This window comes from Bombina bombina, chromosome 3 (assembly GCF_027579735.1).
Source record: "Bombina bombina isolate aBomBom1 chromosome 3, aBomBom1.pri, whole genome shotgun sequence".
Classification (NCBI taxonomy): Eukaryota; Metazoa; Chordata; class Amphibia; order Anura; family Bombinatoridae; genus Bombina; species Bombina bombina.
The window spans coordinates 1,240,180,534-1,240,197,775 of NC_069501.1; the positions used below are offsets into that span (position 1 = coordinate 1,240,180,534).

The following is a 17,242-nucleotide window of genomic DNA, read 5'->3' on the forward strand; positions in this document are numbered from 1 at the left end:
AAATTCCCATTTTTATTGGCTTAATCCTGCACAATTGGTTTGTGGATTTCAAAATCAAGGGCAATACTGTGATCAACCCAATAAAGTTTAACTTGTTTGTTTTGTGCATGGAATAGATAAGAAATGTCTCTAGCACATTAGAGCATTTTCTTTTTATAGTTATATGTCCCTTTAAATTCAATACACATAAAAAATGACAGTGAAATGGATCTTGCTGCCTGTATTCTTTTGCTCAGCATAAACCTTATTTGAAGTGAGTTCTTCAAGGACCTATTTCCTCCTCTAGGTACTTTATTACAAGGTTCTTGACAGTGTATTTATCATGCCCCCGTGTCTAATACAATCTCTTCTCTATTCATTTCCTGCCCAGGATGTCACTACTTTGAGGTCTAATTCCAGTGGCTCAGTACAGTAACATCACAGGGTCATTTGTAAGTGAAGTTCATTTACTGCCTGAAAACGTACAAGCTCAGACAGCTGGGGGTTGGCTAAGGACAGTTTGTTCATTAAAGGGACATACAAAATAAATAAATAAATATATATATTTTATAAATGTATATTTCTTTAATGTAATTAGCAAGAGTCCATGAGCTAGTGACATATGGGATATACATTCCTACCAGGAGGGGCAAAGTTTCCCAAACCTTAAAATGCCTATAAATACACCCCTCACCACACCCACAAATCAGTTTTACAAACTTTGCCTCCTATGGAGGTGGTGAAGTAAGTTTGTGCTAGATTCTACGTTGATATGCGCTCCCCAGCAGGTTGGAGCCCGGTTTTCCTCTCAGCGTGCAGTGAATGTCAGAGGGATGTGAGGAGAGTATTGCCTATTTGAATGCAATGATCTCCTTCTACGGGGTCTATTTCATAGGTTCTCTGTTATCGGTCGTAGAGATTCATCTCTTACCCCCCTTTTCAGATCGACGATATACTCTTATATATACCATTACCTCTGCTGATTTTCGTTTCAGTACTGGTTTGGCTTTCTACAAACATGTAGATGAGTGTCCTGGGGTAAGTAAATCTTATTTTCTGTGACACTCTAAGCTATGGTTGGGCACTTTTTTATAAAGTTCTAAATATATGTGTTCAAACATTTATTTGCCTTGACTCAGGATGTTCAACATTCCTTATTTTCAGACAGTCAGTTTCATATTTGGGATAATGCATTTGAATCAATAAATTTTTTCTTACCTTAAAAAATTTGACTTTTTTCCTGTGGGCTGTTAGGCTTGCGGGGGCTGAAAATGCTTCATTTTATTACGTCATTCTTGGCGCGGTCTTTTTTGGCGCAAAAAAATCTTTTCTGTTTCCGGCGTCATACGTGTCGCCGGAAGTCATTTTTTGACGTTCTTTTGCGCCAAAAATGTCGGCGTTCCGGATGTGGCGTCATTCTTTGGCGCCAAAAGCATTTAGTCGCCAAATAATGTGGGCGTCTTATTTTGGCGCAAAAAAATATGGGCGTCGCTTTTGTCTCCACATTATTTAAGTCTCATTTTTCATTGCTTCTGGTTGCTAGAAGCTTGTTCCTTGGCATTTTTTCCCATTCCTGAAACTGTCATTTAAGGAATTTGATCAATTTTGCTTTATATGTTGTTTTTTCTCTTACATATTGCAAGATGTCTCACGTTGCATCCGAGTCAGAAGATACTTCAGGAAAATCGCTGTCTGGTGCTGGAACTACCAAAGCTAAGTGTATCTGCTGTAAACTTTTGGTAGTTGTTCCTCCAGCTGTTGTTTGTACTAATTGTCATGACAAACTCGTTAATGCAGATAATATTTCCTTTAGTAATATACCATTACCTGTTGCAGTTCCATCAACATCTAATGTTCAGAGTGTTCCTGATAACATAAGAGATTTTGTTTCTGAATCTATCAAGAAGGCTATGTCTGTTATTCCTCCTTCTAGTAAACATAAAAAATCTTTAAAACTTCTCTGTATACGGATGAATTTTTAAATGAACATCATCATTCTGATTCTTATAACTCTTCTAGTTCAGAGGATTCTGTCTCAGAGGTTGATGCTGATAAATCTTCATATTTATTTAAAATGGAATTTATTCGTTCTTTACTTAAAGAAGTACTAATTGCTTTAGAAATTGAGGATTCTGGTCCTCTTGATACTAAATCTAAACGTTTAGATAAGGTCTTTAAATCTCCTGTGGTTATTCCAGAAGTTTTTCCTGTTCCTGGTGCTATTTCTGAAGTAATTTCCAGAGAATGGAATAATTTGGGTAATTCATTTACTCCTTCTAAACGTTTTAAGCAATTATATCCTGTGCCGTCTGATAGATTGGAATTTTGGGACAAAATCCCTAAAGTTGATGGGGCTATTTCTACCCTTGTTAAACGTACTACTATTCCTACGTCAGATGGTACTTGGTTTAAGGATCCTTTAGATAGGAAAATTGAATCCTTTCTAAGAAAAGCTTATCTGTGTTCAGGTAATCTTCTTAGACCTGCTATATCATTGGCTGATGTTGCTGCAGCTTCAACTTTTTGGTTGGAAACTTTAGCGCAACAAGTAACAGATCATGATTCTCATAATATTATTATTCTTCTGCAACATGCTAATAATTTTATCTGTGATGCCATTTTTGATATTATCAGAGTTGATGTCAGGTTTATGTCTCTAGCTATTTTAGCTAGAAGAGCTTTATGGCTTAAAACTTGGAATGCTGACATGTCTTCTAAATCGACTCTACTTTCCATTTCTTTCCAGGGTAACAAATTATTTGGTTCTCAGTTGGATTCTATTATCTCAACTGTTACTGGTGGGAAAGGAACTTTTTTACCACAGGATAAAAGATCTAAGGGTAAAAACAGGGCTAATAATCGTTTTCGTTCCTTTCGTTTCAACAAAGAACAAAAGCCTGATCCTTCTTCCTCAAGAGCAGTTTCAGTTTGGAAACCATCTCCAGTCTGGAATAAATCCAAGCCTTCTAGAAAAGCAAAGCCAGCTTCTAAGTCCACATGAAGGTGCGGCCCTCATTCCAGCCCAGCTGGTAGGGGGCAGGTTACGTTTTTTCAAAGAAATTTGGATCAATTCTGTTCACAATCTTTGGATTCAGAACATCGTTTCAGAAGGGTACAGAATTTGTTTCAAGATAAGACCTCCTGCAAAGAGATTTTTTCTTTCCCGTGTCCCAGTAAACCCAGCGAAAGCTCAAGCATTTCTGAAATGTGTTTCAGATCTAGAGTTGGCTGGAGTAATTATGCCAGTTCCAGTTCTGGAACAGGGGCTGGGGTTTTATTCGAATCTCTTCATTGTACCAAAGAAGGAGAATTCCTTCAGACCAGTTCTGGATCTAAAAATATTGAATCGTTATGTAAGGATACCAACATTCAAAATGGTAACTGTAAGGACTATCTTGCCTTTTGTTCAGCAAGGGCATTATATGTCCACGATAGATTTACAGGATGCATATCTGCATATTCCGATTCATCCAGATCACTTTCAGTTCCTGAGATTCTCTTTCCTGGACAAGCATTACCAGTTTGTGGCTCTGCCGTTTGGCCTAGCTACAGCCCCAAGAATTTTTACAAAAGTTCTCGGTGCCCTTCTGTCTGTAATCAGAGAACAGGGTATTGTGGTATTTCCTTATTTGGACGATATCTTGGTACTTGCTCAGTCTTTACATTTTGCAGAATCTCATACGAATCGACTTGTGTTGTTTCTTCAAGATCATGGTTGGAGGATTAATTTACTAAAAAGTTCATTGATTCCTCAGACAAGGGTAACCTTTCTGGGTTTCCAGATAGATTCAGTGTCCATGACTCTGTCTTTGACAGACAAGAGACGTCTAAAATTGATTTCAGCTTGTCGAAACCTTCAGTCACAATCATTCCCTTCGGTAGCCTTATGCATGGAAATTCTAGGTCTTATGACTGCTGCATCGGACGCGATCCCCTTTGCTCATTTTCACATGCGACCTCTTCAGCTCTGTATGCTGAATCAATGGTGCAGGGATTACACAAAGATATCTCAATTAATATCTTTAAAAAAGATTGTACGACACTCTCTGACGTGGTGGACAGATCACCATCGTTTAATTCAGGGGGCTTCTTTTGTTCTTCCGACCTGGACTGTAATTTCAACAGATGCAAGTCTTACAGGTTGGGGAGCTGTGTGGGGATCTCTGACGGCACAAGGAGTTTGGGAATCTCAGGAGGTGAGATTACCGATCAATATTTTGGAACTCTGTGCAATTTTCAGAGCTCTTCAGTCTTGGCCTCTTCTGAAGAGAGAATCGTTCATTTGTTTTCAGACAGACAATGTCACAACTGTGGCATATATCAATCATCAAGGAGGGACTCACAGTCCTCTGGCTATGAAAGAAGTATCTCGAATTCTGGTTTGGGCGGAATCCAGCTCCTGTCTAATCTCTGCGGTTCATATCCCAGGTATAGACAATTGGGAAGCGGATTATCTCAGTCGCCAAACGTTGCATCCGGGCGAATGGTCTCTTCACCCAGAGGTATTTCTTCAGATTGTTCAAATGTGGGAACTTCCAGAAATAGATCTGATGGCATCTCATCTAAACAAGAAACTTCCCAGGTATCTGTCCAGATCCCGGGATCCTCAGGCGGAGGCAGTGGATGCATTATCACTTCCTTGGAAGTATCATCCTGCCTATATCTTTCCGCCTCTAGTTCTTCTTCCAAGAGTAATCTCCAAGATTCTGAAGGAATGCTCGTTTGTTCTGCTGGTAGCTCCGGCATGGCCTCACAGGTTTTGGTATGCTGATCTTGTCCGGATGGCCTCTTGCCAACCGTGGACTCTTCCGTTAAGACCAGACCTTCTGTCGCAAGGTCCTTTTTTCCATCAGGATCTCAAATCCTTAAATTTAAAGGTATGGAGATTGAACGCTTGATTCTTGGTCAAAGAGGTTTCTCTGACTCTGTGATTAATACTATGTTACAGGCTCATAAATCTGTATCTAGAGAGATATATTATAGAGTCTGGAAGACTTATATTTCTTGGTGTCTTTCTCATCATTTTTCTTGGCATTCTTTTAGAATACCGAGAATTTTACAGTTTCTTCAGGATGGTTTAGATAAGGGTTTGTCCGCAAGTTCCTTGAAAGGACAAATCTCTGCTCTTTCTGTTCTTTTTCACAGAAAGATTGCTAATCTTCCTGATATTCATTGTTTTGTACAAGCTTTGGTTCGTATAAAACCTGTCATTAAGTCAATTTCTCCTCCTTGGAGTTTGAATTTGGTTCTGGGGGCTCTTCAAGCTCCTCCTTTTGAACCCATGCATTCATTGGACATTAAATTACTTTCTTGGAAAGTTTTGTTCCTTTTGGCGATTTCTTCTGCCAGAAGAGTCTCTGAATTATCTGCTCTTTCTTGTGAGTCTCCTTTTCTGATTTTTCATCAGGATAAGGCAGTGTTGCGAACTTCTTTTCAATTTTTACCTAAGGTTGTGAATTCCAACAACATTAGTAGAGAAATTGTGGTTCCTTCATTATGTCCTAATCCTAAGAATTCTAAGGAGAAATCGTTGCATTCTTTGGATGTTGTTAGAGCTTTGAAATATTATGTTGAAGCTACTAAATCTTTCCGTAAGACTTCTAGTCTGTTTGTTATCTTTTCTGGTTCTAGAAAAGGCCAGAAAGCTTCTGCCATTTCTTTGGCATCTTGGTTGAAATCTTTAATTCATCATGCCTATGTTGAGTCGGGTAAAACTCCGCCTCAAAGGATTACAGCTCATTCTACTAGGTCAGTTTCTACTTCCTGGGCGTTTAGGAATGAAGCTTCGGTTGATCAGATTTGCAAAGCAGCAACTTGGTCCTCTTTGCATACTTTTACTAAATTCTACCATTTTGATGTGTTTTCTTCTTCTGAAGCAGTTTTTGGTAGAAAAGTACTTCAGGCAGCGGTTTCAGTTTGAATCTTCTGCTTATATTTTCATTAAACTTTATTTTGGGTGTGGATTATTTTCAGCAGGAATTGGCTGTCTTTATTTTATCCCTCCCTCTCTAGTGACTCTTGCGTGGAAAGATCCACATCTTGGGTAGTCATTATCCCATACGTCACTAGCTCATGGACTCTTGCTAATTACATGAAAGAAAACATAATTTATGTAAGGACTTACCTGATAAATTCATTTCTTTCATATTAGCAAGAGTCCATGAGGCCCACCCTTTTTGTGGTGGTTATGATTTTTTTGTATAAAGCACAATTATTCCAATTCCTTATTTTATATGCTTTCGCACTTTTTTCTTATCACCCCACTTCTTGGCTATTCGTTAAACTGATTTGTGGGTGTGGTGAGGGGTGTATTTATAGGCATTTTAAGGTTTGGGAAACTTTGCCCCTCCTGGTAGGAATGTATATCCCATACGTCACTAGCTCATGGACTCTTGCTAATATGAAAGAAATGAATTTATCAGGCAAGTTCTTACATAAATTATGTTTTTATATCTGCAGTTAAAGGTACACTAAACTCAAAAATTTTCTTTCATGATTCAAGTAGAGAATACAATTTTAAACATCATTCCAATTTACTTCTATTTTCTAATTTGCTTCATGTTTTAGATATCTTTTGTTTAAGAAATAGCAATGCACATGGGAGAGCCAATCACACAAGGCATTTATGTGCAGCTACCAATCAGCAGCTTCTGAGCATATCTAGATATGCTTTTCAGCAAAGGATATCAAGAGAATGAAGCAAAATAGATAATTGAAGTAAATTAGAAAGTTGTTTAAAATTGCATGCTCTTTCTAAATCATGAGAGAAAAAAATTGGGTTTCATGTCCCTTTAAGTGATACATTTCAAAAGATTTGTGTACAAAATAAAGATTTTTTAGGCATTTAGTAAGGTGTTTTTGGTTTAGTAACTATTGCATTATTTAGCTATCGCAGAGAATTCCTTATCTTCCCTGGTATGAGTAGATAAAAATAAGCTCCTGTACGGATCTAGCAAGCACTGTGTAACATGTAGCTGTTCAAAATGCATTCCATTCTGCTGCATATTATAATTAACTGTGGTATGTGCATAATTAACTGTTGTAAGTGCATAATTAACTGTTTTATGTGCATAATTAACTTTTGTATGTGCATAATTAACTGTTGTATGTGCATAATTAACTGTTGTATGTTTATAATTAACTGTGTTATGTGCATAATTAACTGTTGTATGTGCATAATTAGCTGTTTTATGTGCAGCATAATTAATTGTTGTATGTGCATAATTAACTGTTGTATGTGCATACTTAACTGTGGTATGTGCATAATTAACTGTTGTATGCGCATTATTAACTGTTGTATGTGCAGCATAATAAACTGTTGTATGTGCATAATTAACTGTTTTATGTGCACAATTAACTGTGGTATGTGCATAATTAACTGTGTTATGTGCATAATTAACTGTTGTATGTGCATAATTGACTGTGTTGTGTGCATAATTACCTGTGGTATGTGCATAATTAACTGTTTTATGTGCAGCATAATAAACTGTTGTATGTGCATAATTAACTGTTGTATGTGCAGCATAATTAACTGTTTTATGTGCATAATTAACTGTTGTATGTGCATAATTAACTGTTGTATGTGCACAATTAATTGTTGTGTGTGCATAATTAACTGTTTTATGTGCAGCATAATTAACTGTTGTATGTGCATAATTAACTGTTGTATGTGCATAATTAACAGTTCTATGTGCATAATTAACTGTGATATGTGCATAATTAACTGTTGTATGTGCATAATTAACTGTTTTATGTGCATAATTAACTGTTGTATGTGCATAATTAACCTTTGTATGTGCATAAATAACTGTGGTATGTGCATAATTAACTGTTTTATGTGCATAATTAACTGTGGTATGTGCATAATTTGCTGTTGTATGTGCATAATTAACTGTTGTATGTGCATAATTAATTGTTGTATGTGCAGCATAATTAACTGTTGTATGTGCATAATTAACTGTTGTATGTGCATAATTAACAGTTGTATGTGCATAATTAACAGTTGTATGTGCATAATTAACTGTGATATGTGCATAATTAACTTTGTATGTGCATAATTAACTGTTGTATGTGCATAATTAACTGTTTTATGTGCATACTTAACTGTTGTATGTGCATAATTAACTGTGGTATGTGCATAATTAACTGTTTTATGTGCACAATTAACTCTGGTATGTGCATAATTAACTGTGGTATGTGCATAATTAACCTTTGTATGTGCATAATTAACTGTGGTATGTGCATAATTAACTGTTTTATGTGCATAATTAACAAGTGGTATGTGCATAATTAACTGTTGTATGTGCATAATTAACTGTGGCATGTGCATAATTAACTGTTGTATGTGCATAATTAACTGTGGTATGTGCATAATTAACTGTTGTATGTGCATAATTAACTGTGGTATGTGCATAATTAACTGTTGTATGTGCATAATTAACTGTGGTATGTGCATAATTAACTGTTGTATGTGCATAATTAACCTTTGTATGTGCATAATTAACTGTGGTATGTGCATAATTAACTGTTTTATGTGCATAATTAACTGTGGTATGTGCATAATTAACTGTTGTATGTGCATAATTAACTGTGGTATGTGCATAATTAACTGTTGTATGTGCATAATTAACTGTGGTATGTGCATAATTAACTGTTGTATGTGCATAATTAACTGTTTTATGTGCATAATTAACTGTTGTATGTGCATAATTAACTGTGGTATGTGCATAATTAACTGTTGTATGTGCATAATTAACTGTTTTATGTGCATAATTAACTGTGGTATGTGCATAATTAACTGTTGTATGTGCATAATTAACTGTTGTATGTGCATAATTAACTGTGGTATGTACATAATTAACTGTGGTATGTGCATAATTAACTGTTTTATGTGCATAATTAACTGTTGTATGTGCATAATTAACTGTTTTATGTGCATAATTAACTGTGGTATGTGCCTAATTAACTGTTGTATGTGCATAATTAACTGTTGTATGTGCATAATTAACTGTGGTATGTGCATAATTAACTGTGGTATGTGCATAATTAACTGTTGTATGTGCATAATTAACTGTGGTATGTGCATAATTAACTGTTGTATGTGCATAATTAACCTTTGTATGTGCATAATTAACTGTGGTATGTGCATAATTAACTGTTTTATGTGCATAATTAACTGTGGTATGTGCATAATTAACTGTTGTATGTGCATAATTAACTGTGGTATGTGCATAATTAACTGTTGTATGTGCATAATTAACTGTGGTATGTGCATAATTAACTGTTGTATGTGCATAATTAACTGTTTTATGTGCATAATTAACTGTTGTATGTGCATAATTAACTGTGGTATGTGCATAATTAACTGTTGTATGTGCATAATTAACTGTTTTATGTGCATAATTAACTGTGGTATGTGCATAATTAACTGTTGTATGTGCATAATTAACTGTTGTATGTGCATAATTAACTGTGGTATGTACATAATTAACTGTGGTATGTGCATAATTAACTGTTTTATGTGCATAATTAACTGTTGTATGTGCATAATTAACTGTTTTATGTGCATAATTAACTGTGGTATGTGCCTAATTAACTGTTGTATGTGCATAATTAACTGTTGTATGTGCATAATTAACTGTGGTATGTGCATAATTAACTGTTGTATGTGCATAATTAACTGTGGTATGTGCATAATTAACTGTTGTATGTGCATAATTAACTGTGGTATGTGCATAATTAACTGTTGTATGTGCATAATAAACTGCTGTATGTGCATAATTAACTGTGGTATGTGCATAATAAACTGCTGTATGTGCATAATTAACTGTGGTATGTGCATAATTAACTGTTGTATGTGCATAATTAACTGTGGTATGTGCATAATTAACTGTTGTATGTGCATAATTAACCTTTGTATGTGCATAATTAACTGTGGTATGTGCATAATTAACTGTTTTATGTGCATAATTAACTGTGGTATGTGCATAATTAACTGTTGTATGTGCATAATTAACTGTTGTATGTGCATAATTAACTGTGGTATGTACATAATTAACTGTGGTATGTGCATAATTAACTGTTTTATGTGCATAATTAACTGTTGTATGTGCATAATTAACTGTTTTATGTGCATAATTAACTGTGGTATGTGCCTAATTAACTGTTGTATGTGCATAATTAACTGTTGTATGTGCATAATTAACTGTGGTATGTGCATAATTAACTGTTGTATGTGCATAATTAACTGTGGTATGTGCATAATTAACTGTTGTATGTGCATAATTAACTGTGGTATGTGCATAATTAACTGTTGTATGTGCATAATTAACTGTGGTATGTGCATAATTAACTGTTGTATGTGCATAATAAACTGCTGTATGTGCATAATTAACTGTGGTATGTGCATAATTAACTGTTTTATGTGCATAATTAACTGTTGTATGTGCATAATTGACTGTGGTATGTGCATAATTAACTGTTGTATGAGAGATTTAAATTTTGCCCTTAATGTAGTACACAGTTACAAAAACCTGAACATTTTTTAACAAATACTTTTAAAAAGCCCTTACGATTCAATTGAAAAACCATAAAGGGACATGAAACCCATATTTTTCTTTCATGATGCAGAAAGAACAAAAAACAACTTTCCAATATACCTTTATTATCAAATTTGCTTCATTCTCTTGGTATCCTTTCTTTAAGCAGCAGCAATGCACTACTGGGAGCTAACTGAACAAACTGGGTAAGCCAATGACAAGAGGCTTATAACATATTCAGCCACCAATCAGCAGCTAGCTGACGCATTGCTGCTCCTGAGCTTGTATTATACAGATAGGGTATATTATTACTAATTTTAGTTGTTCCAGAGGGGGGGGGGGACTAAACCACACCTAAAGGCACATTAAAAAACTGCTTGTTTTTTTTGCAGATAATTGTGCTTACCCCCACGCTCCCTAGAGAAGCCAAAAAGCTCATTTGCAACTTGCAGATGCTGCAAACCAAATAGCTGGTGTAGGCAGTTTGCAGCATTTTGATAACCTAGGTTACAGATTTAGCTTTTTGGTCTATTGAATCCCGTGGATCACTAACATAGCTAAGTTTACATTATATATATATATATATATATATATATACACACACACATACTGTGCATAACTAGTATAACCATAGCTAAGTTTACATTATATATATATATATATATATAACACATAGAAACACCCAGCACTCACCAGCTAGCTCACAGCTAAGATAAAATCACAACTGGAAAGGTTAGTCACCGCATCTGGCCAAATGGGAAAGCTCAGGCACCACGTCAAGGTCCTTTCCATTGCCTGAGTCCCTAACACAGCCACACCATCATGCGAGCTCACAAAGCCAAACAAACTGAGAACAAAGAAGGGGTGCACAGGTGGCTGTAATCACCCATAGAAAATACAAAACATGGAAGGGAACTGCACTCCAAGACCGGATCAGGTACACATCCTGTGACTCAGCAACATCCAGCCCTGGGTGCTAAATAGCACTCCAAAAAAGCTGTGATGTCACCAGAGCCACAGGCAGTTAACCCCAGTCCGGAATGGGTGCAAGAAACAAGGGAGATTACAAATAAAAAGTAATACAACACATAGAAACACCCAGCACTCACCAGCTAGCTCACAGCTAAGATAAAATCACAACTGGAAAGGTTAGTCACCGCATCTGGCCAAATGGGAAAGCTCAGGCACCACGTCAAGGTCCTTTCCATTGCCTGAGTCCCTAACACAGCCACACCATCATGCGAGCTCACAAAGCCAAACAAACTGAGAACAAAGAAGGGGTGCACAGGTGGCTGTAATCACCCATAGAAAATACAAAACATGGAAGGGAACTGCACTCCAAGACCGGATCAGGTACACATCCTGTGACTCAGCAACATCCAGCCCTGGGTGCTAAATAGCACTCCAAAAAAGCTGTGCTGTCACCAGAGCCACAGGCAGTTAACCCCAGTCCGGAATGGGTGCAAGAAACAAGGGATGATTACAAATAAAAAGTAATACAACACATAGAAACACCCAGCACTCACCAGCTAGCTCACAGCTAAGATAAAATCACAACTGGAAAGGTTAGTCACTGCATCTGGCCAAATGGGAAAGCTCAGGCACCACATCAAGGTCCTTTCCATTGTCTGAGTCCCTAACACAGCCACACCATCATGCGAGCTCACAAAGCCAAACAAACTGAGAACAAAGAAGGGGTGCACAGGTGGCTGTAATCACCCATAGAAAATACAAAACATGGAAGGGAACTGCACTCCAAGACCGGATCAGGTACACATCCTGTGACTCAGCAACATCCAGCCCTGGGTGCTAAATAGCACTCCAAAAAAGCTGTGATGTCACCAGAGCCACAGGCAGTTAACCCCAGTCCGGAATGGGTGCAAGAAACAAGGGAGATTACAAATAAAAAGTAATACAACACATAGAAACACACAGCACTCACCAGCTAGCTCACAGCTAAGATAAAATCACAACTGGAAAGGTTAGTCACCGCATCTGGCCAAATGGGAAAGCTCAGGCACCACGTCAAGGTCCTTTCCATTGCCTGAGTCCCTAACACAGCCACACCATCATGCGAGCTCACAAAGCCAAACAAACTGAGAACAAAGAAGGGATGCACAGGTGGCTGTAATCACCCATAGAAAATACAAAACATGGAAGGGAACTGCACTCCAAGACCGGATCAGGAACACATCCTGTGACTCAGCAACATCCAGCCCTGGGTGCTAAATAGCACTCCAAAAAAGCTGTGATGTCACCAGAGCCACAGGCAGTTAACCCCAGTCCGGAATGGGTGCAAGAAACAAGAGAGATTACAAATAAAAAGTAATACAACACATAGAAACACCCAGCACTCACCAGCTAGCTCACAGCTAAGATAAAATCACAACTGGAAAGGTTAGTCACCGCATCTGGCCAAATGGGAAAGCTCAGGCACCACGTCAAGGTCCTTTCCATTGCCTGAGTCCCTAACACAGCCACACCATCATGCGAGCTCACAAAGCCAAACAAACTGAGAACAAAGAAGGGGTGCACAGGTGGCTGTAATCACCCATAGAAAATACAAAACATGGAAGGGAACTGCACTCCAAGACCGGATCAGGTACACCACCTGTGCACCCCTTCTTTGTTCTCAGTTTGTTTGGCTTTGTGAGCTCGCATGATAGTGTGGTTGTGTTAGGGACTCAGGCAATGGAAAGGACCTTGACGTGGTGCCTGAGCTTTCCCATTTGGCCAGATGCGGTGACTAACCTTTCCAGCTTTTTTGGAGTGCTATTTAGCACCCAGGGCTGGATGTTGCTGAGTCACAGGATGTGTACCTGATCCGGTCTTGGAGTGCAGTTCCCTTCCATGTTTTATATATATATATACACACACACACATACTGTGCATAACTAGTATAACCATAGCTAAGTTTACATTATATATATATATATATATATATATGTTACAGAAGCATTAGTTATTTTGTTGTGAAGAGCTTATTTCCCAGCAGCAATGCCTGAACCAGCAAGCCAGCGCCTAAGAAGGGCTCCAAGAAAACCGTAACAAGTTTCATTTCATAAAGAGTTAACTCTTTTTTTTCAGCTTTTAGAAACTATTGTCTAATCACCTCTGGAGCCAGACTGCTAATTGATAAGATGAACTTGTAAACTTGTTATCTTAAGTACTGTAATCCTATTGTGGCCTGTCAAAGGACAGTGCTCTCTATCTAAATGTGTGATGGGGGATTTTGTGCTTCCCCCCCTCTCCCCCTGGGAGTGCCCTGTGTGCATGTAACCTTAATAAAAAGCAGGCTGGGCATCCCAGTCCTGAGTTCTTGTTTTGACCCTCAATCGCAGCGTTGACTCGTTTTTGTGGGCAGAAGGGTATCCTAGCTGTACTGCAGCTAAGGGAGATTATTCTATATTTGCGAGACTCATATAGAATACTATGGAAAGCAGCTTCTCCCCTCTTTAGCAATAGGGATCCAGGCTACTAAGCGGTCCATCTCTCAGCGAGACTAAGGGTAACCGTAACATTTGGCGGCAGCGGTGGGATCTTTCCTGGATTTCCTAGGAGAGGTACAGAACGGATGGAGAGCGCTTACGAAAAATTGAAGCGTACAACCCTAAAGTATTTACTTGAAAGCAGAGGGGGGTACGCCAGCAACCGGCCGAGGAGAGAGCTGATCGCAGAATTGACCGAACTGGATCAGAGCTTCACAATGGCGGAAACACCGACCACGATTAGTGACGAAAAAACCAGGATTGTTCGGGAGAGGCTCTCACTGTACGGGCCGAACCCCTCCATGGAATTGGTACAGCAGTTGATGGCGGAAGCGGACAAGGATATACGAGAGACTCGAGCCCACGAACTCAACCTAGCGAATGCACACCGCAATGCTGAAGCCCCGCAGGTAATCATCCCTGTCGAAAATGCTGGGAGGCCCAAGATACCCTATGCGGCATTTCGACCCTTCCTAGAGAGCGAGACAGGGATTGATGAATATTTGGCGGACTTCGAAAGGCAATGTGCCCTGCACCAGATTCCCAACAGGGAGTGGCCCACGATATTGTCTGGGAAACTATCCGGGCGAGCCCTGGAAGCCTTTCGTACTCTGGGTGCTGAGGAAGTGACACAGTATGAGCTAGTTAAGGAGACACTGTTGCGACGGTACGCAGTAACTCCGGACGCGTATCGCCGACAGTTTCGGGGCACGAAAAAGAAGCCTAACGATACCCATATGGAATGGGCGCACCGAATGCGGAGAGCGGCAAATCACTGGATGAGCGGAAGTAAAGCGGTGACTGGTGAGGAAATTTTACAATTGTTTCTCTTAGAACATTTTTATAATGGCATGGAACAGCAAGGGAAGGAATGGCTGCGAGACAGGCGACCTTCTACCTTAGAAGAAGCAGCCAAATTGGCCGATGAACATTATGACTCCCGTCTTCACGAACCCAGAGAGGTTTACCGTGCACCCCCTCGTGCTGAATTCCGAGCCCCGGTGCCCGCAGGGCCCGCCCGACACTCAGGACCACCCAATAACAGCTCTGAGCGTCCCAGACCGACTTGCCACCGATGCAAGCAACCAGGGCATTTCATGGCTAGCTGCCCCCTTAATACGCACCAGACACCCAGGAATTACAATTACCCCTCTGGGGCATATCGTCCGGCCCGGACCCTCTGTGTTAACCAAGAGGCCCCTATGGAGGAATATTTGGGGCCGCTTCACGAGGCGGACCCTGTATATCCTGCCTCAGATAACCGCCAGCACCATCGGCAGAAGGTATGGCTCGAGGGGCGATCTACCGAGGGATTGAGAGACACAGGGGCTACTATCACGCTGGTACAGAGTCATTTGGTGCCGGAGCACAAGCGATCTGGACAGACTGTGGCCGTTAGAGTGGCGGGGGGGGATGTGTACGAAATTCCAACAGCTAAAGTGCATCTTGATTGGGGAGCGGGAAAGGGGGCTGTGAACGTGGGCCTAATGGATAATTTACCTGCCGAAGTACTACTGGGCAACGATTTGGGCCCCATGACTTCTGCCTATGCTCCAGTATGCAACAATGAGGCGGACCCAGTGACTACACGGGCCCAAGCCCGGATGGAGCGAGAGCTTTCACCAGTGCGGGAGACACAGGTAAGACCTACCCCGACCTTGCCTGACAGGTTAGGCCCCATACCCTGGGACACCCCAGATGCTTTCGAGGCAGAGTCTAAGACTGACCCGACCTTACAAAAGTACCGGGAACGAGCAGAGACCGGAGGGGGCGGGGCAGATAACGAAACATTCTTATGGGAAAAAGGGAAACTATACCGCTGGACAGAGAAAAGGGGACAGCGTAGGCGACAGCTGGTAGTGCCCCACAAATACCATCAAGAAATCCTCAAAATAGGCCACGACATCCCCTTAGCAGGCCACCTAGCCGTTACCCGTACCCTACACCGCATTACTCACACGTTCTTTTGGCCAGGGGTGCACGCTGACGTTAGAACTTACTGTAACACCTGCGATGTGTGTCAACGAGTAGGAAGGCGAGGCGATCACCCTAAAGCCCAGCTAGTAAATATGCCCATTGTAGAGGAACCCTTCAGCCGGGTTGCTATTGACCTAGTGGGACCACTGGCTACCCCTAGTCCCTCCGGTAAGCGATACATTCTTACCGTAGTGGACTACGCTACCAGGTACCCAGAGGCTGTCGCCCTATCCAACATACAAGCGGATACGGTAGCGAATGCACTAGTACAGGTGTTCTCCCGGGTAGGATTTCCAAAAGAAATCCTATCCGACCGAGGCACCCAATTTACGGCTGAATTGACTCAACAACTCTGGCAGGTTTGCAAAATTAAGTCCCTCCTAAGCTCCCCATACCACCCCCAGACGAACGGGCTGTGTGAGAGGTTCAATGGGACCCTCAAGCAAATGCTCAAGACGTTCACTCAGGAATACCGAGACTGGGAACGCTTCCTGCCGCACCTCCTATTTGCTTATCGGGAGGTGCCCCAGGAAACTACAGGGTTCTCTCCCTTCGAGTTGCTCTACGGAAGAAAGGTACGGGGACCCCTAAACCTGATCCGGGAGCACTGGGAGGGAGAGATGGAGGCTGACGGTGTCCCAATTGTGCCATACGTGCTGGAACTCAGGGACCGAATGGAGCAATTAGCCAAATCCGTGCGGGCTAATCTCCAGTTGGCCCAGAGAAGACAGAAAGTATGGTACGATCGGGGGGCCCGAAAGAGAATCTTCACCATAGGACAAAAGGTGTTAGTACTTAAGCCGGTGAAGACAGACAAATTGCAGGCGTCCTGGCAGGGTCCCTACCAGATCGTAGAGAAAAGGGGAGACACCACTTATGTGATAGCTAGCTGCCACGACAACAATCTTAGAAAGACATTCCATGTAAACATGCTCAAGGAATATTTTGAGCGACCAGAGAACGTGACGGCCATATGTTGTTCCCCTCAGGAAGACCCCGACAGTTTACCCATTCCAGACCTATTAGAAAAGAGCCTCCCCACAGGTATAGTGGCGCAGGTTCAGATAGGGGACCGACTTAGCCCCACTGAAAGGGAGCAGCTCAACCAACTCCTCCAGTCCAAACACCTCACCTTCTCCCCGAAGCCAGGGTACACTACTTTAACCACCCACCAGGTAGATACTCCGGGACAAGCTCCCTTGCGCCAGGCTCCGTACCGAATCCCCGAAGCAGTTAGGACAGGAATGAAGAAGGAGATCG

General features: G+C 40.6%; 1 long non-coding RNA gene across 1 annotated transcript in view; it reads right to left on the reverse strand.

Moving 5' to 3' along the window:
- Positions 1-11,298, reverse strand: part of LOC128652155 (uncharacterized) — a 37,610-nt gene extending 26,312 nt beyond the window's left edge. Inside the window, exon 1 of the long non-coding RNA XR_008401284.1 lies at positions 11,211-11,298. This is a non-coding gene — a long non-coding RNA (uncharacterized LOC128652155). The remainder of the gene's footprint in view (positions 1-11,210) is intronic.
- Between the last annotated feature and the right edge of the window lie 5,944 nt (positions 11,299-17,242).